Raw genomic sequence first — 25,722 nt, 5'->3', positions numbered from 1 at the left:
ACACATTAGTGGCCAGTGCGGCCGGCCCCCCCTCCCTCCCCTGTAGTTAATACATTGGTGGCCAGTGCGGCCGGCGCCCCCTCCCTCCCCTGTAGTACTGTAGATTCATTGGTGGCCAGTGGGCCCCCCCTCCCTCACCCTCCTAATTAAAATCTCCCCCCCTATCATTGGTGGCAGCGGAGAGTACCGATCGGAGTCCCAGTTTAATCGCTGGGGCTCCGATCGGTAACCATTGGCAACCAGTAGGCGCTCCTCCTACTAGTAAGTGAAAGGTCTGTGCGGCGCAGTGCTTATAGTACAGACCTGTCAGTTACCAGTAGGAGGAGTGATTAAACTAGGACTCCGATCAGTACTCTCCGCTGCCACCAATATTAGGGGGGTGGAGATTTTAATTAGGAGGGGGAGGGAGCGGGGGGGGCCCACTGGCCACCAATGAATCTACAGTACTACAGGGGAGGGAGGGGGGCCGGCCGCACTGGCCACCAACGTGTTAACTACAGGGGAGGGAGGGGGGGCCGGCCGCACTGGCCACCAATGAATTTAAAACTGGGGAGGGAGGGGGGGTGCCCCCTCCTGCCTGGCAGCACATGATCTCTTACAGGGGGCTATGATACGCACAATTAATTAACCCCTCAGGTGCTGCACCTGAGGGGTTAATTGTGCGAAACACAGCCCCCTGTAAGAGATCGGGTGCTGCCAGGCAGCAAGGGGCAGTCATGTACACAGTTCAAAATATATTCTAACTTGAAGCGTCCCCATCACTATGGGAACGCCTCTGTGTTAGAATATACTGTCTGATCTGAGTTTTCACGAAGTGAAAACTCAGCTCTGAAAAAGCTTTTATGCAGACGGATCTGCGGATCCGTCTGTGTGAAAGTAGCCTACGGCCACGGACCACGGACGCGGATGCCAATCTTGTGTGCATCCGTGTTTTTTCACGGACCCATTGACTTGAATGGGTCCGTGAACCGTTGTCCGTCAAAAAAATAGGACAGGTCATATTTTTTTGACGGACAGGAAACACGGATCACGGATGCGGCTGCAAAACGGTGCATTTTCCAATTTTTCCACGGACCCATTGAAAGTCAATGGGTCAGCGAAAAAAAAACGGAAAACGGCACAACGGCCACGGATGCACACAACGGTCGTATGCATGAGGCCTTATCCTGCAGCCTTTCCCGATTACACAAACTACATACAGCGCCAAAGAGTAATCCTGTGACCCGAACATCATCACTGCAGCTAGGACACTGTGCATACCGAGGTCTGTCCTAATCTCAGTCCTGTCACTGTCAAGTAAACAAACTGCATGGCCCACACCATAACATCTTCCTTTTTTCATGCATTTATATTAAAGGGGTTGTTTTATCTGAGACAATGGGGGCAATTCGCTAGGATATGCCCCTATTGTCTGATAGGTGTGGGTCCCACAGCTGGGACCCGCACCTACAATGAGAACGGACCAGGGAAATGAACAGAGGGCGCACTGCGCATGCGCAGCTGCTCTCCATTCATCTCTATGGGGCCGCCGAAAATAGCCAAGCACTGCGTATGCTACACATGGCCCTGATGAGCTGCCACCGCTGGCGCTCAAAATAACATATGCTCTGCTGTGGTGGTCTCATGCATCATGTAAATCATTAATCTCTTTACACTGCTGAAGAGGCGAGATGCGAAACGCACGTCGGGGGATATGATCACTGGTTGGTATAAATTTATGTTACTTTTTGCTGGTCTGTTGGTTGACACTGTTAACTGTATTACTTTTCCCTGATCTTATGTAGTATTGGGTTTATTGTGTTTGGCACTATGCACTTTACTATGCTATACAGGATACATTAGACTCAGGGTATAATTACTGCTATAACCATTCCAGTAGGTTGCGATATTTATTTGCTGACTGTGTGTTTTATCTGTCTGTACTTGTCTGCCACCACCATTTACTGTTTTAATATTTATTTGAACTAATAAAAATAATATATTTTGATACTTGTGTAGCACTGCGTTATATTCTATTGTAGGAGCATATGTAAGGTGGAATTCAAACTGTACAAAGGCAGACCATTTTGTCACTTCAAGTTCAGAAGGGTCTTTTTAGCCATATAAAAATGTCTGGACAGTCCCCTGGACATGACCAACACCATCTGCAAGCCACATTATTTTAAAAAAAAATTGATGCACCATAAATGTACTTCAGATGACTAAGGGGGTCAGATCGGGAGACCTTGGGGGCCATTCAACTGGCCCACGACGACTAATCCACTTTTCAGGAAACGGTTCATCTAGGAATGCTCGGACCTGACACCCATAATGTGGTGGTGCACCATCTTGTTGGAAAAACTGAGGGAACGTGCCAGCTTCAGTGCATAAAGAGGGAAACACATCATCATGTAGCAATTTCACATATCCAGTGACCCCCTTAGACTTTTATCTTTGGGGTCATCTGAAGGCAATTGTCTATGCTGTGAAGATACGAGATGTGCAGCATTGTTTTTCTTGTGAAATTCCCAATAAGTTTGAAAAATCAAAAGTTGGATTCAAAATGGCCAACTTCAAAATGGCCGCCATGGTCACCACCCATCTTGAAAAGTTTCCCCCCTCACATATACTAATGTGTCACAAACAGGAAGTTAATATCACCAACCATTCCCATTTTATTAAGGTGTATCCATATAAATGGCCCACCCTGTAGATGGAGGAGAGAAATCCAGAAGGAAACTTGCTGCTTGATGCAGATTACCAACTGATCTATGTAGCTTCTCTTGCCCAAGCTCATCAGCTTTAAGACAACATGGCAATGCTTCAGTTTGCACATATAAAAGGAGGTAGAAGAAGTAGAAGCAACAATCTGCTCTGTTTTTGTTAGGGATAGGAAGATGTCCATTGAGGAGGACGTGGATAAGCACCTGGTGTAGGGGACCAGATAATCAGCAACTGCAAGCTACAGCATGGTGGCCAAGACCATACAGTGGTTTAAGAAGACAGGTTCCACTCTCACACTCGGCCTCGCACTTTCTCATACAGTCCTGTACAAAAGTTTAAGACCACTTGAAAAATGGCAAAAAAATCATATTTTACATAGTTGGATCTTAACAAGGTTCCAAGTAGAGCTTCAACATGCAAGAAGAAATGAGAGTGAGACAAAACATTTTTGAGCATTCAATTAATTGAAAATAACAATTAAACTGAAACAGGCTGTTTTTCTGCGGATTAAAATTTTAGGACCACATCCCTTTAAAAGGCCAAATCGGTGCAAAGATGTGGATTCATTGTCATTTTCTGTCAGGTAGTCACACGTTGTGATGGCAAAGGCAAAAAAACTCTCCCTTTTTGAACGTGGTCAGGTTGTTGAACTGCATAAGCAGGGTCTCTCACAGCGCGCCATCGCTGCTGAGGTGGGACGCAGTAAGACAGTCATTTGGAATTTCTTAAATGATCCTGAGGGTTATTGAACAAAAAAGTCAAGTGGAAGACCCAAAAAAATTTCACCAGCACTGAGACGGAGGATCCAATTGGCTGTCCGTCAAGACACTGGACGATCCTCGACCCAAATTAAGGCCCTTACTGGTGCTGACTGCAGCCCCATAACCATCAGACGGCATCTGAGACTGAAGGGCTTCAAAAACAAAAAACGTCTTCAAAGACCTCGTCTCCTTGAACGCCACAGAACTGCTCGTTTGGACTTTACAAGAGAGCACCAAACATGGGACATTCAAAGGTGGAAGAAAGTTTTATTCTCTGATGAGAAAAAATGTAACCTTGGTGGTCCTGATGGTTTCCAACATTACTGGCATGACAAGCAGATCCCACCTGAGATGTTTTCTACGCGCCACAGTGGAGGGGGCGCCATAATGGTCTGGGGTGTTTTTTCCTTCAGTGGAACAATGGAGCTTCAGGAAGTGCAGGGGCGTCAAACGGCCGCTGGCTATGTCCAGATGTTGCAGAGAGCATTCCTCATGACTGAAAGCCCTCGTCTGTGTGGTAATGACTGGGTTTTTCAACAGGATACAGTACACAATGCCCGCAGGACAAGGGACTTCTTCCAGGAGAATAACATCACTCTTTTGGCCCATCCTGCGTGTTCCCCTGATCTAAATCCAATTGAGAACCTTTGGGGATGGATGGCAAGGGAAGTTTACAAAAATGGACAACAGTTCCAGACAGTAGATGGCCTTCGTGCGGCCATCTTCACCACTTGGAGAAAAGTTCCCACTCACCTCATGGAAACACTTGCATCAAGCATGCCGAAACTAATTTTTGAAGTGATAAACAATAACGGTGGAGCTACTCTTTACTGAGTTCATGTTTGGAAGTTGGATTTCTGTTTTGGGGGGTGTGGTCCTAAACTTTTGATCAGCTGAAAAACAGCCTGTTTCAGTTTATTCGTTATTTTCATTAAATTGAATGCTCAAAAAATGTTTTGTCTCACTCCCATTTCTTCTTGTTGCATGTTGAAGCTCTACTTGGAACCTTGGTAAGATCCAGCCATGCTAAATATGATTTTTTGCCATTTTTCAAGTGGTCTTAAACTTTTAATCACAGGACTGTATTTGTCACTGGAAGTTCAACATAGCACCTCATGGCAAAGAAATCTCTGAGGATCTGAAAATAAGAATTGTTGCTCTACATAAAGATGGCCTAGGCCAGTGTTTCCCAACCAGTGTGCCTCCAGCTGTTGCAAAACTACAACTCCCAGCATGCCCGCACAGCCAAAGGCTGTCCAGGCATGCTGGGAGTTGTAGTTTTGCAACAGCTGGAGGCACACTGGTTGGGAAACACTGGCCTAGGCCATAAAAGATTGCCAACACCCTGAAACTGAGCTGCAGCACGTTGGCCAAGACCATACAGTGGTTCAAGACAGGTTCCACTCAGAACAGGCCTCTTCATGGTCGGCCGAAGAAGTTGAGTGCACATGCTCAGCGTCATATCCAGAGGTTGTCTTTTCAAAATAGACGTATGTCGTCATGGAGGATTGGAAGAGGATTGAAGTGGCAACCTGTGAAGCTCTAGTGAACTCCATGCCCAAGAGAGTTAAGGCAGTGCTGGAAAATAATGGTGGTCACACTAAATATTGACACTTTGGGAACCATTTGGCCATTCTCACTTAGGGGTGTAATCACGTTTGTTACCAGCAGTTTAGACATTAGTGGCTGTGTGTTGAGTTATTTTGAGGGCACATCACATTTACACCGTTATACAAGCCGTACACTGACTACTTTACATTGTATCAAAGTGTCAGATGTTCAGAGTTGTTCCATGAAAAGATAGAATAAAATATTTACAAAAATGTGAGATACTGTAGGCACCAGCAACAGATCTTGATGATTTGCTTGCCCAAATGCATTCAGCATGGCAGAACATTCCTCAGACAATCACTAGTAACCTCATTGGTAGGATGCCAAGGCCTGTAAGTGAATGTATTTATGCTTGTGGCTCTTATACTAAATACTGAATAAAGCGAGATGTTTTGCATCTTTTGTTTCCATTTTTTATCATTTGCAAATCATTAAAGGGGTTCTCCAAGATTTTCCTCAGCATAGGTCATCAATATGAGATCAGCAGAGGTCCGGTCCCTGCACCCCCACCGTCTGAGGAAGCCTCAGTGCTCACCGGAGCTCCAGTGAATACAAAGCCTCCTCACAGCTTACCGGGCACAGCGCCGTCTGTTGAATAGTAGCTGTGCTTGGCATTGCAGCTCAGACCCATTCACTGGAATTGGACTAATCTGTGCCTAGGCCATATGACCGATGAACGTCACATTGCATGGCCAGGAAGAGGCCTAAGAGCGCACAGACCACTGTGTCCTCTCCATACATCTGACCGACAAGGCTGCTGGGAGTTGAATCCGCCTCCGATCTGATATTAATGACCTCTCCTGAGGATGGACTATATACATCATATACATACTGTATATCACCTATAACGCTGTCACATTTCCATCCATATTTAATTAGAATTTTAGCTGAATCGGTGAATATAACACTGAAAAAACTGACAGAAGACAGAACCTAAAAATGTAACATAAAATTGTATCATCCAGTGAAGGAGTATAATCTGTGAGTCTTCTCTGCTTTACTTAGTGGTCACTACTCACCTGGGCGGTTATCTGTAGGAATGTCCTCTGTACTCTTCTCATCGCCCCTCACATATGTCTCTGTAGGATTAATATTGTTCAGATCTTCACCCGGATTCACAAGCTGTGAAAGAAATATTGTAGAAGTCATCAGACGGTTGGAGAAGTCGCGTGGAAGGTTTTATATGACCTGAAAAGACGACCAAAAATGACCGGACAGCAGGAGTTATCTGACCCAAATATCTGCAGGTCTCCTGTATAAATCCAATCTGATTGCTTCATTATTCCAACCAGTTTGCAATGCAGAGAGAGTAGACTGTATATTCCATCCCTAACATTACATTGTGTGTATATAACATTACATTGTGTGTGCACCTGTTGCCCTTGCTGGCCGTCCCAGGGCTGTGAAGCCAGTAAGCCAAAGTTCTTTCGATCCATGGCTTGTTTACCTCCTAGGAATAGGCATAATCACCTGCTCTGCTGCAGCCAATGACTGGATTCAGGGGTAACATGTCCACAAGAAACACATCACCACTAAAGCCAGTCATTGGCTGCAGTAAAGCAGGTGACCATGGCTGTGCCAGCGAGGGAGCAAACAACATTTACTGGAAGATGGACACACACGAGCTGGCACACATAACCGGAGCTAAGGGTAGCAGGTACGTATGACTCTTTCCATAGTAGAGGCTGCGGACACATGTAAAACGTTACTTATTCCTGAACAAACCCTTTAATGCTGTCTTCCAGTTCTATCTAGAAGTTTTGGGATGACTGCAGGCATGAAGATACTGTACCTAGTATAAGGGACAGGGGAGAACACAGGAGAGGTGAGAACTGATTATCTATCACCACTAGAACACCCTGCTTATGTTTAGTACTAGAGTTCTAAGGGCCCCAGGGCAAACTGTTGTGCCACTCTTATGCAACCACAAAAGATCTGCAGCAGTTCACAGATGAGGCCATCTTAAAAGTCTGTACAGGCAGAAAATAGTGAGAAGATCCAGATAACATGTAATGTCTATGGTCAGCTGTAATCCTGCCATCTCCACCTTTCATATTAAACAAGGAGAAAACATAGATCTACCTGATCATCCTGTGGTACACTGTGATGTTCTTCTGAACCATCCTGTGGAAGAAGAGGACTGGGACATCTCTCCGGTGTTCTTCTCTCTTCATTAACAGTAGGAAACACATCCAGTGACTGAATTCATTCCTTACATACAGATAATGAGAGGACGTGTGTATTTAGTCATGTCTATTACCTGGTGATGTGAGGGGCCGGTGATCCTCCATCATGATGCCCTTGTACAGATCTTTGTGTCCTTCTAAATACTCCCACTCCTCCATGGAGAAATAGACGGTGACATCCTGACACCTTATAGGAACCTGACAACACAATGATACAGTCATCACCCAGATCCCTTCATAGCGTTCCTGTATAATGTCCCAGCATTCCCAGCAGTGTCACCTCTCCAGTCAGCAGCTCAGTCATCTTGTTGGTGAGTTCTAGGATCTTCTCTCTATTGATTTCATCATGTATCAGAGGGTGAGGTGGAGGCTCCATGATTGGGCTCAGGGTTCTTCCCCTTCCTTCAGACACAGGGGCCTGACAGCGCTCACTAGAGGTCTTCTTCACTACTGTGTAGTCCTGGTTATGGAGAGACACAGTAATAAATATCACTCCATACATCTCCAGAGTCCCTCACCTCTCCAGTCATGTCTATCTGTTAGTAACATAGATAAGATGATGTAATGTGACATCATCAGAATCTCTCACCTCTCCAGTAAGCCGGAAGAGGATCTCTAGGGTGAGATTTATTATACTCTCTGCCATCTTGTCCCTGTCCATCCTTGTCGGGTCAATCAGGAGAAGGATCTTATATAGAAGATCTTCACTGCGCGGATCCTATATTGTAGGAACCTGAATGGAGAAAAGATGAGACAATGTAAAATATAATAACTGGAGATAAGAGGAGACATCGAAGGACATAATAAAGTGTAGATGTTGTGTTCTCCCTTTTTATATGGATCGAAACATGTGTGAGGTCAAGGCAGTTTCATGGTATGTCACACCTTCACATGACCCTACAGCCAATAGAAGACGTCATCAGTGATGCCACAGCACGTGACCACCATAGACCATCATAGGCCTCAATGGTCAGGTGACTTACATACCGTCATCAGAGCTACAACCATTATTGTCTCTGCAGTGATATAAACAGACTGAAGGAGACCACAGGAGCCTCAGTGCTGGAGCAGTGGAGGATTCTACAGGTCCAATCCGGGTAATTGTAAAACGCTGCGGAATATGTTGGCGATACATAAATAAAGATTATTATTACTATCTAGACAGACATTGTGTTGGCAGATTTGGTTTTTGGCAGCTCCTCACGACCTCACAGATGGTGTAGTTTAATAGATTTATTTAGAACAAGCAGCATGACAAAATACAGCGGTCCTTAAAGGGTTTCTCCGGCATGTACTCAGGATAGGTCTTCAATATGAGCTCAATGTAGAGGTCCAACTCCAAACACCCCTGAATAATCAGCAGGTAGGTTTTATACAGATAAATATACGGTTACACAAAATTCTTAATAACATGCTAATATGAAAGTATTCAGATCCAGGTGCTGGTTTGAAAAATGTACAATGTTTCCAATAAAGTTTGTATCATTTCTGTGCTTTTTTGGACCTCCCTATTGTATTTTTCGGACATATTCCCTGTTTCTGCTGCACAGCTAGGTGCATTTGACTAAGAAGCAGGGGACATATCACTTCTGTGAAATCTGCCATCACTGTATTGCTGTAATGTCTTTTTCCTTACTTCACACTATGTTTGTTTTCAGCTCCGGAGCTTACAGAAAAGGAGAAGTAAATCACACTTACAGAAAGGCAGGGGCAGAGGCATTTCTAGGTTAAAACATTCGGGGCCTGGGCCACTGATGTTTTGTCTCAGGTCCCAAATGTACTGACTGCCAGATAGATACAACTGTATTGCTGTCCTCAGGATGGTAATACAATTGAATCTAATGCAATGGAAGAGCTGAAGGACCTGTGATGACATCACAGTCCTTGTGATCAGTGCTGAAGGGAGTAGTTGAGGACCTGCAATGATGTCACCAGTGCAGGAGAGGATGGCGTTCTGCAGTGAAGTGTTGTGTTATCTCTTTTTATAGTGATCGAAACATGTGTGAGGTCAAGGCAGTTTCATGGTGTGTCATATATAGAAACATATGTGTCGGCAGATAAGAACCATTTGGCCCATCTAGTCTGCCCAATATACTGAATACTATGGATAGCCCCTGGCCCTATCTTATATGAAGGATGGCCTTATGCCAATCCCATGCATGCTTAAACTCCTTCACTGCATTTGCAGCTACCACTTCTGCAGGAAGGCTATTCCATGCATCCACAACTCTCTCAGTAAAGTAATACTTCCTGATATTACTTTTAAACCTTTGCCCCTCTAATTTAAAACATGTCCTCTTGTAGCAGTTTTTCTTCTTTTAAATATTCTCTCCTCTTTTACCTTGTTGATTCCCTTTATGTATTTAAAAGTTTCTATCATATCCACTCTGTCTCGTCTTTCTTCCAAGCTATACATATTAAGGTCCTTTAATCTTTCCTGGTAAGTTTTATTTATATATAGAATTGAATCTAATGCACTGGAAGAGCTGAAGGACCTGTGATGACATGAGCATTATAACAGTAGGGGCAGAATAAATATTGAAAGCATTTCAGGGAGAGCATTATAACAGTAGGGGGAAGTATAAATACTGGGGGCACTTCAGGGAGAGCATTATAACAGTAGGGGCAGTATAAATACTGGGGGCACTTCAGGGAGAGCATTATAACAGTAGGGGGAAGTATAAATACCGGGGGCACTTCAGGGAGAGCATTATAACAAAAAAGGGACAACAGGGACATCCACAGCGTCCCCCCACAATAGGGACATCCACAGTGTCCCCCACAACAGGGACATCCACAGCGTCCCCCACAACAGGGACATCCACAGCGTCCCCCACAACAGGGACATCCACAGCGTCCCCCACAACAGGGACATCCACAGCGTCCCCCACAACAGGGACATCCACAGCGTCCCCCACAACAGGGACATCATGTCCTGCGTGTTTCCTTCCTGGTTCATGTTCTCAGGAATCTGCTGATTTCCGCCCGTGGAGATGCCGATCTCTCCGCCCGTGGAGCCTGAGGCTGTTTCACAGCAGCATTTCCTGTCTCCGGCTGTTCTCCTGTCGGAGATGTCCAGATCTGACACTGCCAGAAGCTGCCAGACACCCACCAGCCCCATTCACTATAATGGGGAGCGGCAGAGATCAGGACACAACCCGGAAAACATGCAGAGAAGCGGCCGGACGAAAACCGCTGATCCCAATGGGATTTGTCCGACCACTTCTCTGCACATTTGTCAGGGTGCGGCTGGATCCCACCAGAATGCTTCAAAATCCTGAAGGCTGCTCCGTGCCGGATCTCATTAACCACCTCAGCCCCCTTAGCTTAAACCCCCTTAATGACCAGGCCACTTTTTACACTTCTGCACTACACTACTTTCACCGTTTATTGCTCGGTCATGCAACTTACCACCCAAATGAATTTTACCTCCTTTTCTTCTCACTAATAGAGCTTTCATTTGGTGGTATTTCATTGCTGCTGACATTTTTACTTTTTTTTGTTATTAATCGAAATTGAACGATTTTTTTGCAAAAAAATGACATTTTTCACTTTCAGTTGTAAAATTTTGCAAAAAAAAACGACATCCATATATAAATTTTGCTCTAAATTTATTGTTCTACATGTCTTTGATAAAAAAAAAATGGTTTGGGTAAAAGTTATAGCGTTTACAAACTATGGTACAAAAATGTGAATTTCCGCTTTTTGAAGCAGCTCTGACTTTCTGAGCACCTGTCATGTTTCCTGAGGTTCTACAATGGCCAGACAGTAGAAAAACCCCACAAATGACCCCATTTCGGAAAGTAGACACCCTAAGGTATTCGCTGATGAGCATAGTGAGTTCATAGAAGTTTTTATTTTTTGTCACAAGTTAGTGGAATATGAGACTTTGTAAGAAAAAAAAAATCAAAAAAAAAAATCATCATTTTCCACTAACTTGTGACAAAAAATAAAAACTTCTATGAACTCACTATGCCCATCAGCGAATACCTTGGGGTGTCTTCTTTCCAAAATGGGGTCACTTGTGGGGTAGTTATACTGCCCTGGCATTTTCCAGGGGCCCTAATGTGTGGTAAGTAGGTAAATGACCTGTGAAATCCGAAAGGTGCTCTTTGGAATATGGGCCCCTTTGCCCACCTAGGCTGCAAAAAAGTGTCACACATGTGGTATCGCTGTACTCAAGAGAAGTTGGGCAATGTGTTTTGGGGTGTCATTTTACATATACCCATGCTGGGTGAGATAAATATCTTGGTCAAATGCCAACTTTGTATAAAAAAATGGGAAAAGTTGTCTTTTGCCAAGATATTTCTCTTTTATGAGGGCATTTTTAGACATTTGGATCCCAGACTTCTTCTCACGCTTTAGGGCCCCTAAAATGCCAGGGCAGTATAAATACCCCACATGTGACCCCATTTTGGAAAGAAGACACCCCAAGGTATTCAATGAGGGGCATGGCGAGTTCATAGAAATTTTTTTTTTTTTGTCACAAGTTAGCGGAAATTGATTTTATTTATTTTTTTCTCACAAAGTCTCCCTTTCCGCTAACTTGGGACAAAAATTTCAATCTTTCATGGACTCAATATGCCCCTCACGGAATACCTGGGGGTGTCTTCTTTCCGAAATGGGGTCACATGTGGGGTATTTATACTGCCCTGGCATTCTAGGGGCCCTAAAGCGTGAGAAGAAGTCTGGAATATAAATGTCTAAAAATTTTTACGCATTTGGATTCCGTGAGGGGTATGGTGAGTTCATGTGAGATTTAATTTTTTGACACAAGTTAGTGGAATATGAGACTTTGTAAGAAAAAAAAAATAATTTCCGCTAACTTGGGCCAAAAAAATGTCTGAATGGAGCCTTACAGAGGGGTGATCAATGACAGGGGGGTGATCAATGACAGGGGGGTGATCAGGGAGTCTATATGGGGTGATCACCCCCCTGTCATTGATCACGCCCCTATAAGGCTCCATTCAGATGTCCGTATGTGTTTTGCGGATCCGATCCATGTATCCGTAAAAATCATACGGACATCTGAATGCAGCCTGACAGGGGGGGGTGATCAACGACAGAGGGGTGATCAATGACAGGGGGGTGATCAGGGAGTCTATATGGGGTGATCACTACAGTCATTGATCACGCCCCTGTAAGGCTCCATTCAGACGTCCGGATGCGTTTTGCGGATCCGATCCATCTATCAGTGGATCCGTAAAAATCATGCGGACGTCTGAATGGAGCTTTACAGGGGGGTGATCAATGACAGGGGGGTAATCAATGACAGGGGGGTAATCAATGACAGGGGGGTAATCAATGACAGGGGGGTGATCAGGGAGTCTATATGGGGTGATCAGGGGCTAATAAGGGGTTAATAAGTGACAGGGGGGGTGTAGTGTAGTGTGGTGCTTGGTGCTACATATTACAGAGCTGTCTGTGTCCTCTGGTGGTCGATCCAAACAAAAGGGACCACCAGAGGACCAGGTAGCAGGTATATTAGACGCTGTTATCAAAACAGCGTCTAATATACCTGTTAGGGGTTAAAAAAAAATCACATCTCCAGCCTGCCAGCGAACGATCGCCGCTGGCAGGCTGGAGATCCACTCGCTTACCTTCCGATCCTGTGAACGCGCGCGCCTGTGTGCGCGCGTTCACAGGAAATCTCGCGTCTCGCGAGAGGACGCACCGGCGCGTCCACCCAGAAGAGCAGGGCCGCCGCAAAGACGCAATCCTGCGTACGGCGGTCCTGAGGAGGTTAAAGGGGTTGCATCACTTCAGTAAATGGCCTTTATTATGTAGAGAAGGTTAATACAAGACACTTACTAATGTATTGTGATTGTCCATATCGCCTCCTTTGCTTTCTGGATTCATCTTTCTATCACATTATACACTGCTTGTTTCCATGGTTACGACCAGCCTGTAATCCATCAGTGGTGGTCATGCTTGCACACTGTAGGAAAAAGCACAGTCCTTTCTGGTGGCCAGGACCATGGAAGCGCACATAGGATGGTGCTTTTTCCTATAGTGTGCAAGCACGGCCACCGCTGATGGATTGCAGGGTGGTCATAACCATGGAAACAAGCAGTGTATAATGTGATAGAAAACTGAATCCAGCCAGCAAGGGAGGCAATATAGATAATAAGAATACATTAGTAATGCCTTGTATAAACTTTCTCTCCCTGACAAATGCCACTTGCTGAAGTGAGAGGACCCCTTTAAGGGTGTGGAGCTGGAGAGTGTTCCACTTACTGAGGCAGCGCGTGTCCTCCTCTTCCTCTGACAATCCTTCACCATGGACGGTCGGGTGTTTTTATTTCTATCACCAAGTGCAGGAGTCAGGCTCCAGGTTGTGCTGCAGGAGGAAGTAAAGGACCTGTGATGATGTCATGACCATGTGATCATGTGTGGGAGGAGTCAGGCTCCAGGAAGTAAAGGACCTGTGATGATGTCATGACCATGTGATCATGTGTGGGAGGAGTCAGGCTCCAGGTTGTGCTTAAGGAGGAAGTAAAGGACCTGTGATGATGTCATGACCATGTGATCATGTGTGGGAGGAGTCAGGCTCCAGGAAGTAAAGGACCTGTGATGATGTCATGACCATGTGATCATGTGTGGGAGGAGTCAGGCTCCAGGTTGTGCTTAAGGAGGAAGTAAATACCTGTGATGCTGTCATGACCATGTGATCATGTGTGGGAGGAGTCAGGCTCTAGGCTGTGCTGCAGGAGGAAGTAAAGGACCTGTGATGAGGTCATGATCATGTGATTATGTGTGGGCGGAGTCATGGAGATCACATGACCAGGTTTATCTACTCTGTGTATGCAGGGCTCTGCTGTGCAGTTTGTAATTCCAGTCTGTATGTAGCAGTGCTGTATGTGTGTGATGTTTATATGGATGAGCTGTATCAGTGTAATGTTTATGTAGCAGTGCTGTATGTGTGTGATGTTTATATGGATGAGCTGTATCAGTGTAATGTTTATGTAGCAGTGCTGTATGTGTGTGGTGTTTATATGGATGAGCTGTATCAGTGTAATGTTTATGTAGCAGTGCTGTATGTGTGTAATGGCTGTATAGCGGAGCTGTATGTATTTGCAAGCTAGCTGTGTAATATGCCTCTAAAGAGTTCTATCAGTGTGTGCAGCAGAGCTGTGTATGTGTAATGTTCATGTACTAGTCTACAGGGGAGTCTTTGTCATGTCCATGTAGCAGAGTCGGCGATGTAATCTGCTGGTATCGGGGCTCTGTGTGCGCTCAGGAGATGTTTAGGGGTAACTCTATCGCCCGGATATCACCCCAATGTCAGACCCACCTCCAGGACCCGCAGCTGTCTCTAACCCAGAGCTCACCGTGCAGGCCCGGCCGCCCTCCATTCATCTCATATGTGTGTGAGAGGGGCGAGAGCTTGTGGTGTTCTAGAAGAGAGCGGCTGCATCGTGAGGGAAGATATAGTGGAGAGCGGTAGAGGAGTCACAGAGCGTTCGAGACCTCGGTGTTCCTACAAGGGAGCTCTAGTGTATGGACTGGGGGGGGGGCACTGAATATTTCACTTAAAGGGGTTCTGCAGGTGTTTTTACTGATCTGTCCTCTGGATAGACCATCAGCATCTGATCGGCGGGGGCCGACACTCAGGACCTCCACCGATCAGCTGTTTGAGAAGGCAGGGTTGGGGGCATCTACTGGGGGGCCTATATATTGGCATTATATACTGGTATACGTCATGGGGGGCACTATGGAGAGGTGTGGGAGAGGAGCACTATGGGAGCATCTACTGGGGGACATTATATAGGGGCATTTTATACTGGCACATATTATTCTGGTTCTATAGAGAAGGGGGGAGAGGATATCTACTTGGGGCACTCTATGGGGGCATTTTATACTGGCACAAATTATGGGGGCACAATGGGGACATTAGCTCAATTGGGGGCACTAAGAAATTTATTTTTGTACTGGCACATAATAGGGGGCATTGGCACACATTATGGGAACATTGTCTCTACTACAGGCACTAAGAGGAGGTCATTTATTTACTGCCACACAACGGGGCATTATTTTTACTGGCGCACATTATAAGTGGGTATTTTTGTACTGGCACACATTATAAGGGGTACTTTTTGTACTGGCGCACATTATAAGGGGTACTTTTTGTACTGTCACACATTATAAGGGGTACTTTTTGTACTGGCACACATAAGTGGGTATTTTTGTACTGGCGCACATTATAAGGGGTACTTTTTGTACTGGCGCACATTATAAGGGGTACTTTTTGTACTGTCACACATTATAAGGGGTACTTTTTGTACTGGCACACATTATAAGGGGTATTTTTTGTACTGGCACACATTATAAGGGGTACTTTTTGTACTGTCACACATTATAAGTGGGTATTTTTGTACTGGCACACATTATAAGGGATACTTTTTGTACTGGCGCACATTATAAGGGGTACTTTTTGTACTGTCACACATTATAAGGGGTACTTTTTGTACTGGCACACATTATAAGTGGGTATTTTTGTACTGGCACACATTATAAGGGGTACTTTTTGTACTGGCGCACATTATAAGGGGTACTTTTTGTACTGTCACACATTACAAAGAGAATTATTACTACCGGGGGCATTATGCTGAGCTTTATTAAAACTGGGAGACTATGGGAAACATGAATACTAGGGGAGCATTATGATGTCTGGGGCACAATGGGGACATTATTACTGTTGGGGGCACTAGTACTGCTAAGTGCACTCTGGCAGATAATTATTTCTACTGGTGGGACATTTGGGAGCACTAGTACTGTGGGGGGCACCCTGGCACAGTATCAGCTTAGCAGCATTATTTTGGGGAACATTATGTTTAAAATCTAGGGAAAATCTGCCCTGGATATTTCAATCTTTCCAGGGTTGAGGTTGATGCCTTTAAAAAATTAGAGACAGAGAGTCCATAATAATTAAACCTGCGGATAAGGGTGGCAACCTGGTCGTAATGGGACATGCTAGTATCAACATACAGTATGTGCATGGAATTGCTGAAGGATAGCGATGGATACGGGGTTTTAACCTCAGATCCAACGGATATCTTTCTTCAGGACCTTAAGAACATTCTCATTGATGGTTTGAATAATCGAGTAATTAGCTCTACGGAGTATAATTTTTTATGGCCAAAAAAATCCCTGTACAGCAACCTTTTATGGACTCCCTAAAGTCCATAAGGGGACATCCCCCTTAAAAGGGCGTCCAATTGTTTTGGGGGTAGGTTCCCTCATCCAAAATTGTGGTATATACCTTGATAGAGTGCTTCAACCATTTGTGACATCTTTACAATCCTACACTAGGGATACCATGGATCTACTTAATAAAATAGAGACCATTAGTATAGACTCCCACTGTTTGCTGGCTAGCATTGACGTAGAGTCACTATATATCTCCATTCCTCATGATAAGGGACTCACGTCAATTGCGTATTATCTTAAGTCAAGGGGTATACAGTGTGGGAGACATAACATCTTTGTTCTTGACTTATTGAAGTTCACTTTAAATCACAATTTCTTCCTTTTCAACACACGTTTCTACCACCAGCTCAGGGGGATGGCTATGGGGAGCCCTTGCGCCCCAACTTATGCCAACCTCTTCCTGGGCTGGTGGGAAGACACTAATGTGTTTCCGGGATACCCGGTCTGGTGGGAGGATAAAATCACGTTCTGGATGCGTTACATAGACAATGTGTTTATTGTCTGGAAAGGAACCAAGGAAGAGTTTGTAGAGTTTGTCCAGGTACTCAATAACAACACAATAGGCATGAAATTTACCTATGAGCTTCAACAGGAGGCTATCAGTTTTTTGGATGTGAGGATATATAAGTGTGGCGATAGCTTAAGATCAACCATTTTCCGGAAGGATACAGCCACCAACTCTATCCTTCATTGGAATAGTCACCATCCTACACCACAGAAAAGGGGCATACCTAAAGGGCAATACCTCCGGGTCCGTATAACGAATAACGTACCATAAAGGCAGAAGCCTCAGAGACAGGTTGGTCCGCAGTGACTACATACCACCGAGTGCGGCAGGAACATGGTTAGACCGGAGGCCAATCGGTATGTTCAGATGTGGGTCATGCAAAGCCTGTGAATTCATTTCAACGTCCAAATTCATTGTGGGCTCAGCAACTGGTCAGGTTATGATGATCAGGGACTTCATCAACTGTAGAAGCAATGGTGCAGTATACATTTGCCAATGTCCCTGCCCGATGGATTATATTGGGAAAACAATTAGAGAGTTAGGCAGAAGGATTTGCGAACATGTCAACGATGTCCTGAAGAAAAACGTCACCCCGGTGGCATCCCATGTATTGGAAGCACACAATGGTGATCCCAGATGCCTCCGATTTTCGGTGCTTGAGTTGGTACCCCCATCTCCTAGGGAGGGGGGACCGGGATCGAAAAATTCTGCAAAAGCAATGCGAATGGATATATTGCTTTCGATCCCAGTCCCCCCTTGGCCTGAATGAGAGGCTTACCGTTGGGTGCTTTCTATAAGACGGGGATTTAATATGGTTCACTGTTTGATTACCTTGGTTGTCTTTTGTTTGATTTGTCTTCCCTTTAGTGAATCATATCCCTAGAACTGTGTCCTGGATGCGAGAAGCATCCGAATATTTATTATTTGTAGTGGGGAAGGTTATTTTTCCTCTTTTTCTTATCTGTTGGATTTATTGCCAGAAATGTATAAAATCTTGCCCGTTCTAGACTAACGCCCAACATGCCCTACATCATCACCTATGGGACGCCAGAGGTTTATTGCCTTATGACATTGGGAGGTTTTTGGGGTGCACACTACTTTGGGGTTATTATTCGTCGCTTCCTTAATGTGGAGGCATAGCCCCTTAATTTCTTTAGGATTACCCCACATAAGGAGATTGCATTCCCAAGCGTGGCATTCCTTGTCTCGTCTCTAATTACTAGACTTCTGAGGTGTATCTGCAAACTGTACCCCTCTTGACATGCTTAGGACGAACATCAGATGGCTCATGGGATGGCTATATGATCCCTTTACATATGTATTATTACCGATGCCTGCGTTCCACAGACAGGAAGTGGGAGCGGGCCGTCCGGTATGTCACATGATCCGGACGCACCGCTGACACGCAGCGGATGTATGTCATGCGCTCCAGTGGCAGGAAGTCTCGGCTGACACGCAATGGACGAAGTGCGTTCCATAGACAGAGATACGCATCACCTGACCGGAGCAGGGCGGAAATTCACCACCAATAGAGTGGCATATAATTGGACGCTCGGACGGCGGGGTGGAGCTACCCTTAGGGCGGGAATCGGGCGTCCTGTTTAAATGGCTAACAGGCATCAGACTAGCTAGTCGATTGGGACAGCAGCACAATTGACATATTGGATCTAGCGTCTTCCACTGTAGGTAATTTCCGCATCACCTCCATGTGATGTTATTCTATATCTGTTTAGCAAATCAATGTTGTTTTTGTGGTTAATCTCTAGGACCGCAGTTTTCTCATCTACACGAAGTATATTGTGGAAGGTGACCGCATTTTGAGCAGGACCGTTATCTGATGGGTATGTGAGGCTGTGTTGGCCTATGTTTAGGGGGGGACTAGTATCCTGTTGTTTGTGAATCCCTAGGTCACGGTGTGGTTTCTATCTATAGGTTGTCAAAGCACAAGGAAATACGTGTTCCTGGCGTATCCTATGGAGGAGGCACGTCTGGATGCTTGATTACCATTTCTGCAGCTCACATTCTGGATGAGTGGTGAATTTAGGACGTGGTGTCCTTTACTGATTGCAGATCCTTCATTGACAACACCATAATCTACTCTGAACCACACTCTGTGGGCATTTGAGTGTGATACTGGGGAACCATTATTGAATGGTTCATACCAGGGCCTTTCATCTGACAGCACATGGAGGGCTAGATATTTGGAGTAATCTGTGGAAGGCGTCTGTACAATGCATGATTGTCATTGCTGCGATGTTGTGGAATTCATCATTGTCATTGCCACAACTAACATGATTCTGTGATATCAATCTATCTATCATTATTTTTGTTGCTTTTTAGTGACTCATTAGCACGACCTCCTGAGGAGCCCTTCATACAGGGTGAAACGCGTTGAGGTATTACCTATCTGTGTTGGTTAGCCAACATCAGAATCACTTGGCGGGGACCCTACCAGCACAATTAGGATATTATTGAGTTAAATATAGCATAGGGACAACCATGGCACATATAGTTTAGGTACGAGGACAGGGGGGCCCTTCCATCCAGGGTCTTCCCTGGGCAAAGGGATAGATAGGGGTAGCAAAGGGCCGTTTAGGTCCAACCCCTTATCCGCACCTATCTCCCCCCATTCCTCATCCTGCATGCACCTGTGAGGTCCCAATTTGTGTTTGTATGTCTGGTCTATAAGATTCATACACTATTGGCCACCCTTGCATATGGATCATTGGGACTTTATCCCATTTTTAATAATACTAAATAAACTATGTAATTTTAAGAGTTAGATTTCTCTGCTGGACCTACGGACATTCTGTTTACACTATTAGTGTCAGGGACTCTATTTGCTCGGCGAAGCTGTTGTTTTCTGCACTGTTTGCCAATAATTATTGGAGGGGGCACTATCTGTGTGGTGCTCATATTCTCAGGAGGTTTATCTGTTTCTGCAGTATAGTATTGGGGAGCACAGAGGGATGGATGGAAGAACGGAAAAATAAACGGTGATGTCAACACAGCCAAACAGGGACATTAATGTTCCCACCGTAACAGACTGGTGAGGGTGGCAACAGCATCAAGAGTCACTATAGTGGCCCTGGGACAGAGTGGGGAGGGGAGGCAACAGCTGTGGCAGATCACAGTAGGAGAAGATGGCAGTAGAGGCAGCAGGTGTGTGGCATCAGGCTGGTGGCAGCATCAGAAGAGTGGCTGAAGCACGTGGCCAGAAGTAATGGGCCATTTGTCACAATGTTCCAGTGTAGCAGCACATTACAGTCAGATGACTTAGGCCTCATGCACACGGCTGTTATTTGGGTCCGCATCCGAGCCGCCGTTTTGGCGGCTCGGATGCGGACCCATTCACTTCAATGGGGCCGCAAAAGATGCGGACAGCACTCCGTGTGCTGTCCGCATCCATTGCTCCGTTCCGCAGCCCCGCAAAAAAAATATAATATGTCCTATTCTTGTCCGCAAAATGGACAAGAATAGGCAGTTAATATCAATGGCCGCCCGTTCTGTTCCGCAAATTGCGGAAGGCACACGGGCGGCTTACGTTTTTTGCAGATACGCGGTTTCCGGACCGCAAAAAATGGCACAGTCGTCTGCATGTAGCCTTAGTCTGTTGTATCAGTCACCAGTGTCTGGAAATCCTGGCTGATCCAGGCCTGATTCATCTTTATAAAGGTTAGTCTCTCAACATTTTATGTTGTAAGACGAGTACTCTTTGGGGTAACTATGCCCTCTGCCACACTAAACACCCGCTCTGATGCCCCGCTACTGGCTGAGCAGGAAAATTTGCCCAGGGCAAATTCGACCAGATGAAGCCACAATTCAAGTTTGGCTGCCCAGTAGTCCAGGGGATCTTGGATCTGGGGTGACAGGGTGCAGTCCAAGTATGCTACCACGTGCTGGTTTGGTTCTGCTCCATGTTCTGCTGCTGCTGGGTGGTTTATTCAGTAGGTGGGTGAAGAAAAGTTCTCATCAGAGACTCAAGACTTAAGTTGCTGCTGATAGAGCTGGTGCTGCTATTCCCTCCAGCAGTCAGGGCATGAGCTCTGAGGGTCCTCCCGGTTAGACCTTCGTGAGGATGGGCGATGGCGCACATAGACAGCAACCAACCAACTACAAAGAATGTCTCGATGGTAGTTTCGTTTTTAATCCTCAGAGTGTAAAAAAAAGGCACCCATTTTGGAGTGGTAGTGAGGGTCTAACATTGTGGAGAGACAGCAGTCATCTCTGTGCCGAATGGTGATAATGTGGCTGTCGCTACGCAAGCAACTCAGCATGTATCTGGCCATTTGCGCAAGGGACTCGAAGGGACTTCCTGCCTCCATCTCTACTGCCACGGTCTGTCAGGGTCATCTGCATCGTCGCCCTCTCACTCCTCATGCTCCTCTCCTATCTCTTAGGCTACATGCACATGACCGTATGTGTTTTGCGATCCGCAAATTGCATCCGTGTGCCATCCGTTTTTTTTTGCAGATCCATTGTAACAATGCCTAAAACGGACAAGAATAGGACCTGTTCTATTTTTTTGGCGGGGCTACGGAACGGACATACTCATGCGGATAGCACATGGTGTGCTGTCCGCATTTTTTGCGGACCCATTGAAATGAATGGGTCCGCATCCTATCCGCAAAAAAAAAAAAACGGAACAGACACGGAAACAGACAACGTTCGTGTGCATGAAGCCTTAGGCAGATAAACCACCTATTTCTGTTTAGAATCCCTGGGACTTCTGTCCTCCTCGACCTCCTCCTGTGCCAGTTTAGCCTCTACAGGGCTCAGGTGGCCATGAGATGTAGGCGCCACATCTTCTGTCCCTTCACCAGTCAGATTTATCAGCATCCTCTCCAGGACATGAAGGAGTGGAATAATATCATTTATCCCACATTCCTGGCGACTGACAAATAAAGTGGCCTCCTGAAAGGGCCTGAGCAAATGGCAGGTTCCACCATGAGCTGTCACTGTCTATTGTCAAAGTTACACCGGGAGTAGTCCTGTCCATCTGTATCATCAAGAAATCAGTCATAGGTTTCCTCTGCTCATATAATTGGCCCAACATGTGGAGGGTGGAGTTCCAACATGTGGAAACCTTGCATATGACGCAATGTAGAGGAACATCATTCTGCCTTTGCAGCTGAAGTAGGATTTATTTTTCACGGTAAGAGTGGCTGAAGTGCGTACACAGTGCAGGCGCGTGAGTCAGCCCTCCTGATGCAACGGGGACAGAATGTGCTTCCCGTTATCGGTACCATGGTTTTTATCTCTAGTTGGCAAGGAGACTGCCAGGATTCGATTACTTGGTTGATGATGTGGAGGAGTCCCTTCTCGGTGTGACTCTGTACACCCAGACTGACCAGGTGCAGAACCACGTGACAACACCGTGCTTTGTAAAGGAGGTATACTGGAGGATCATTCTGAACTGTGCCTATAGTGGAGGATGAGGAGGAATTTGGCACAGAAATCCCACAATTACAACGCGGAGGCGGCATTGTCATCACCTGCTCAAGTTGCCACATTTACCCAGTGGGTTGTAAAGGACATACAGTATATTGTCCTTGACCATAGTTACAGCTCCACACAGCAGCGCTGGCATGAACTGTACCAGATGCCAACAGCCTCAAGGACTGGCCCACCTTCAGGTCAACATATGTGTTCAGGGCTGATCCAGCTTTTTTAGAGAAGTAGTGACGCTTGGGCTTGGGTGGGCACAAGCCATCAGATCTCTAAAATGTTCAGAATACATGATATGGAAAAGGAGGGACTGTATTACCAGCAACTGGGCCAAGTGCATGTTCAGCTTCTGCGCCATTGGATGAGTGCACGCATACTGTTGTCTCTTTGCAATTGCCTTGGTGATAGATTGCTGGCGAAACACATGAGGAGGAGCATCAGGAGCTATGGACAAAGGGAAGGAACGACAGCTTTCTTCTGCTGAGGTTGAGGAGCCCTGACTGCTGGAGAAGGGGTGCGGGTCTTTGGAAGATGTAGCGGTTGCTGCATCAGGCTGTACCACTACATTAGTGCCATGCTAATGTCCTACAGCAACTTGATAAAAAAAATTCCCACACTGCGAAGTATGGCATTTTATGCCTAACATTCTGCTGACTTCCTGCCGCTACCTTTATAAACATGTGCATCGCTAGTTGTTTCCTGACAGGTAGACTCCTGAGTAGCAGACAGTCTACCCCGGGCGCGTTTGGCTCCACCATGCTGCTGTTTTGTGGGCCTGCTGCCACCCTCAGCCCCTGATGATCAGGGCCGGACTGGACTACCAGGAAAATTCCTATTGGGCCGGTAGCCTTGACTGCCGCACGGTGGGCGTCGCGACTGCCACAAACACCACACACTGTAACAACATGCAGGATGACGACTGCCTTCTCTCACCTCCCGGCAGCGCCCTTACTACTGTATAGACACCCTGCCTGTGTCACAACTTGCATGCTTCTCATTTCGTTGGAGATTCAAATCCAACGAATCCCAGGCAGCAAGAGAGGGATAGATGTGTCTGCTGGGATTCAAACCCACGACCTTCTGTATCAGAGGCAAAGCACTTATCCACACAGCTATAAGAGCTATGCAGCAACTGACAGTGTACATCTATACACATGACAGCTGCCCCAGAACACCCAGCTCTGCTACATCTATACACACGACAGCTGCCCCTGCACACTCAGCTTTGCTATATCTATATATCTCTAAGTATTACTATACAGTGGATAGCTATATAGAGATATAACAAAGCTGAGTATCCTGGGGCAGCTGTCATGTGTATAGATGTTACAGAGCTGGGTGTGCTGGGGCAGCTGTCATATATAGAGATATAGCAGAGCTGAGTGCACTGGGGCAGCTGTCATGTGTATAGATGTAGCAGAGCTGGGGCAAATGTTATGTGTATAGATGTAGCAGAGCTGGGTGTGCTTGGGCAGCTATCATATATAAAGATATAGCAGAGCTGAGTGCACTGGGGCAGCTGTCATGTGGATGGATGTACACTAGCTATCAAAGCTATAAACGAGTCTACAGTAGAAGTCTCATATTTTTTCCATCAGTGGCTATGCAGCTCTTATAGCTGAGTGGTTAAGTGTCTTGCCTCTGATACAGAAGGTAATGGGTTCAAATCCCAGCAGGAACTTTTCTGAAATATACATATATGGACTCCATATATGGACATACAGCGCGGGACACAGGCCGGAAGAGGCTGCATCGCATCGCTGACATGGAGGTAAGTATAAGTGGGTTTTTTTTGTTTGTTTTTTAAATACCCTACTGTTACTGCCACATGGGAGGAGCGGGAGGCACTTGATACTGGCACATGGGGGGGGGGGGGGCACCTGATACTGGCACATGGGGGGGGGTTGGCACTATGATGCTGGCACATGGAGGGGAAGGAGTAAGGCACTTGATACTGGCACATGGGGGGGTTGGCACTATGATGCTAGCACATGGAGGGGAAGGAGAGAGGCACTTGATACTGTCACATGGGGGGGTTGGAACTATGATACTGGCACATGGGGGGTGAAGGAGTGAGGCACTTGATACTGGCACATGGGGGGGAGATGGCACTATGATACTGGCACGTGGGGGAGAGAGATGCACTTGATGCTGGCACTTTGGGGGGGAGCGAGATGGCCCTATGATACTGGGACATAGGGGGAGGAGAGAGGCACTTGATACTGGCACATGGTGGCGTTTGGCACTTGATACTGGCACATGGGGCGGGGGTTTGGCACTATGTAACTGACACATAGGGGGTGGGAAGGAGAGAGGCACTTGATACTGGCACATTGGGGGGGGGTGGCACTATGATACTGGGACATGTGGGGGGGAGGAGAGAGGCACTTGATACTGGCACATGATGGGGGGGGGGCATCAATGGGGACACTTACTGGTGCAGCGTCCCTCTCAGGACATGTGGGAACTGTAAAATAGCTTTAAAACTGCATTACGGTGTTGCATGTCATTCTGCATTACATCACCTGTTGTATTTCTGTTCATAGGCTGGTTAGATGCATTTTATACATCCCACCACTAGATAGGGATAGCACTTAGGTTATATAAATAATTAGGTCAGGCCTAGTGTAAAAGGAAAAAAAAGGAAAGAGAAGAGGGTAGAGAGAAGAGAGGAGCAGAGTCAGTTGTTAAGCTGAGGCTACACACCACAGAGTAGTGGGTGAAGTCTGATGCAGAAATGAGGTAGAGCCAAGTTATGAGGGGCAGGAGAGCGTTTTCCTCCTGTGATCCTCTTAGTTTCCTTACCTCCTACAACCAGATAATAGTGTTGCGTCCCTGGAAGAAATCCAAGCTACACTACCTAAGGCTTAATGGGCACCTTTGCACATGGTGGAGGACAATCTAGCTACAAGCAGCCTCACCATACATTATAGATGACAGATTAGCTACCTGTTCAAGGGCTTGGAAGATACAGAAACAATAGGACTAAGCATACCAGTAAGTACTACAGGCAACCTCACCAAATTAATCTGGTTCAAAAGGGACCTTGAAGCAAAGTCAGAACCCAGACAACCCTATTAACAGTGGATCAACAGAATTCCTCTAAATATCTATTGTGGGGCAAAGTTCATTTTCGTGTTTACACACGTGTTTTAAAATGAATGCTTTCCCCTTTTATAAACAAGTAAATAATGACGCAATGCTCGGGGGCTGGTGTGCAACTTTTACCAGGGCTGGTTTTTATCCCTAGTCCGACCCTGCTGATGATGAGGTCCACTCTTCACCCGGCTCCCAC

General features: G+C 46.0%; 1 long non-coding RNA gene across 1 annotated transcript; it reads right to left on the bottom strand.

The window, feature by feature from the left end:
• Nucleotides 1-7,401: 7,401 nt before the first annotated feature.
• Nucleotides 7,402-7,899, bottom strand: LOC121003561. The gene is made up of 3 exons (XR_005779502.1): nt 7,851-7,899; nt 7,542-7,721; nt 7,402-7,459 (listed from the first exon to the last, which is right to left on the bottom strand). It is a non-coding gene; the product is annotated as an uncharacterized LOC121003561 (long non-coding RNA).
• Nucleotides 7,900-25,722: the final 17,823 nt, after the last annotated feature.

This window comes from Bufo bufo, chromosome 6 (genome assembly GCF_905171765.1).
Source record: "Bufo bufo chromosome 6, aBufBuf1.1, whole genome shotgun sequence".
In the NCBI taxonomy this organism is placed as follows: Eukaryota; Metazoa; Chordata; class Amphibia; order Anura; family Bufonidae; genus Bufo; species Bufo bufo.
The sequence above is the reverse complement of the archived record's forward strand: the minus strand, read 5'-3'. Positions and strand labels throughout refer to the sequence as shown.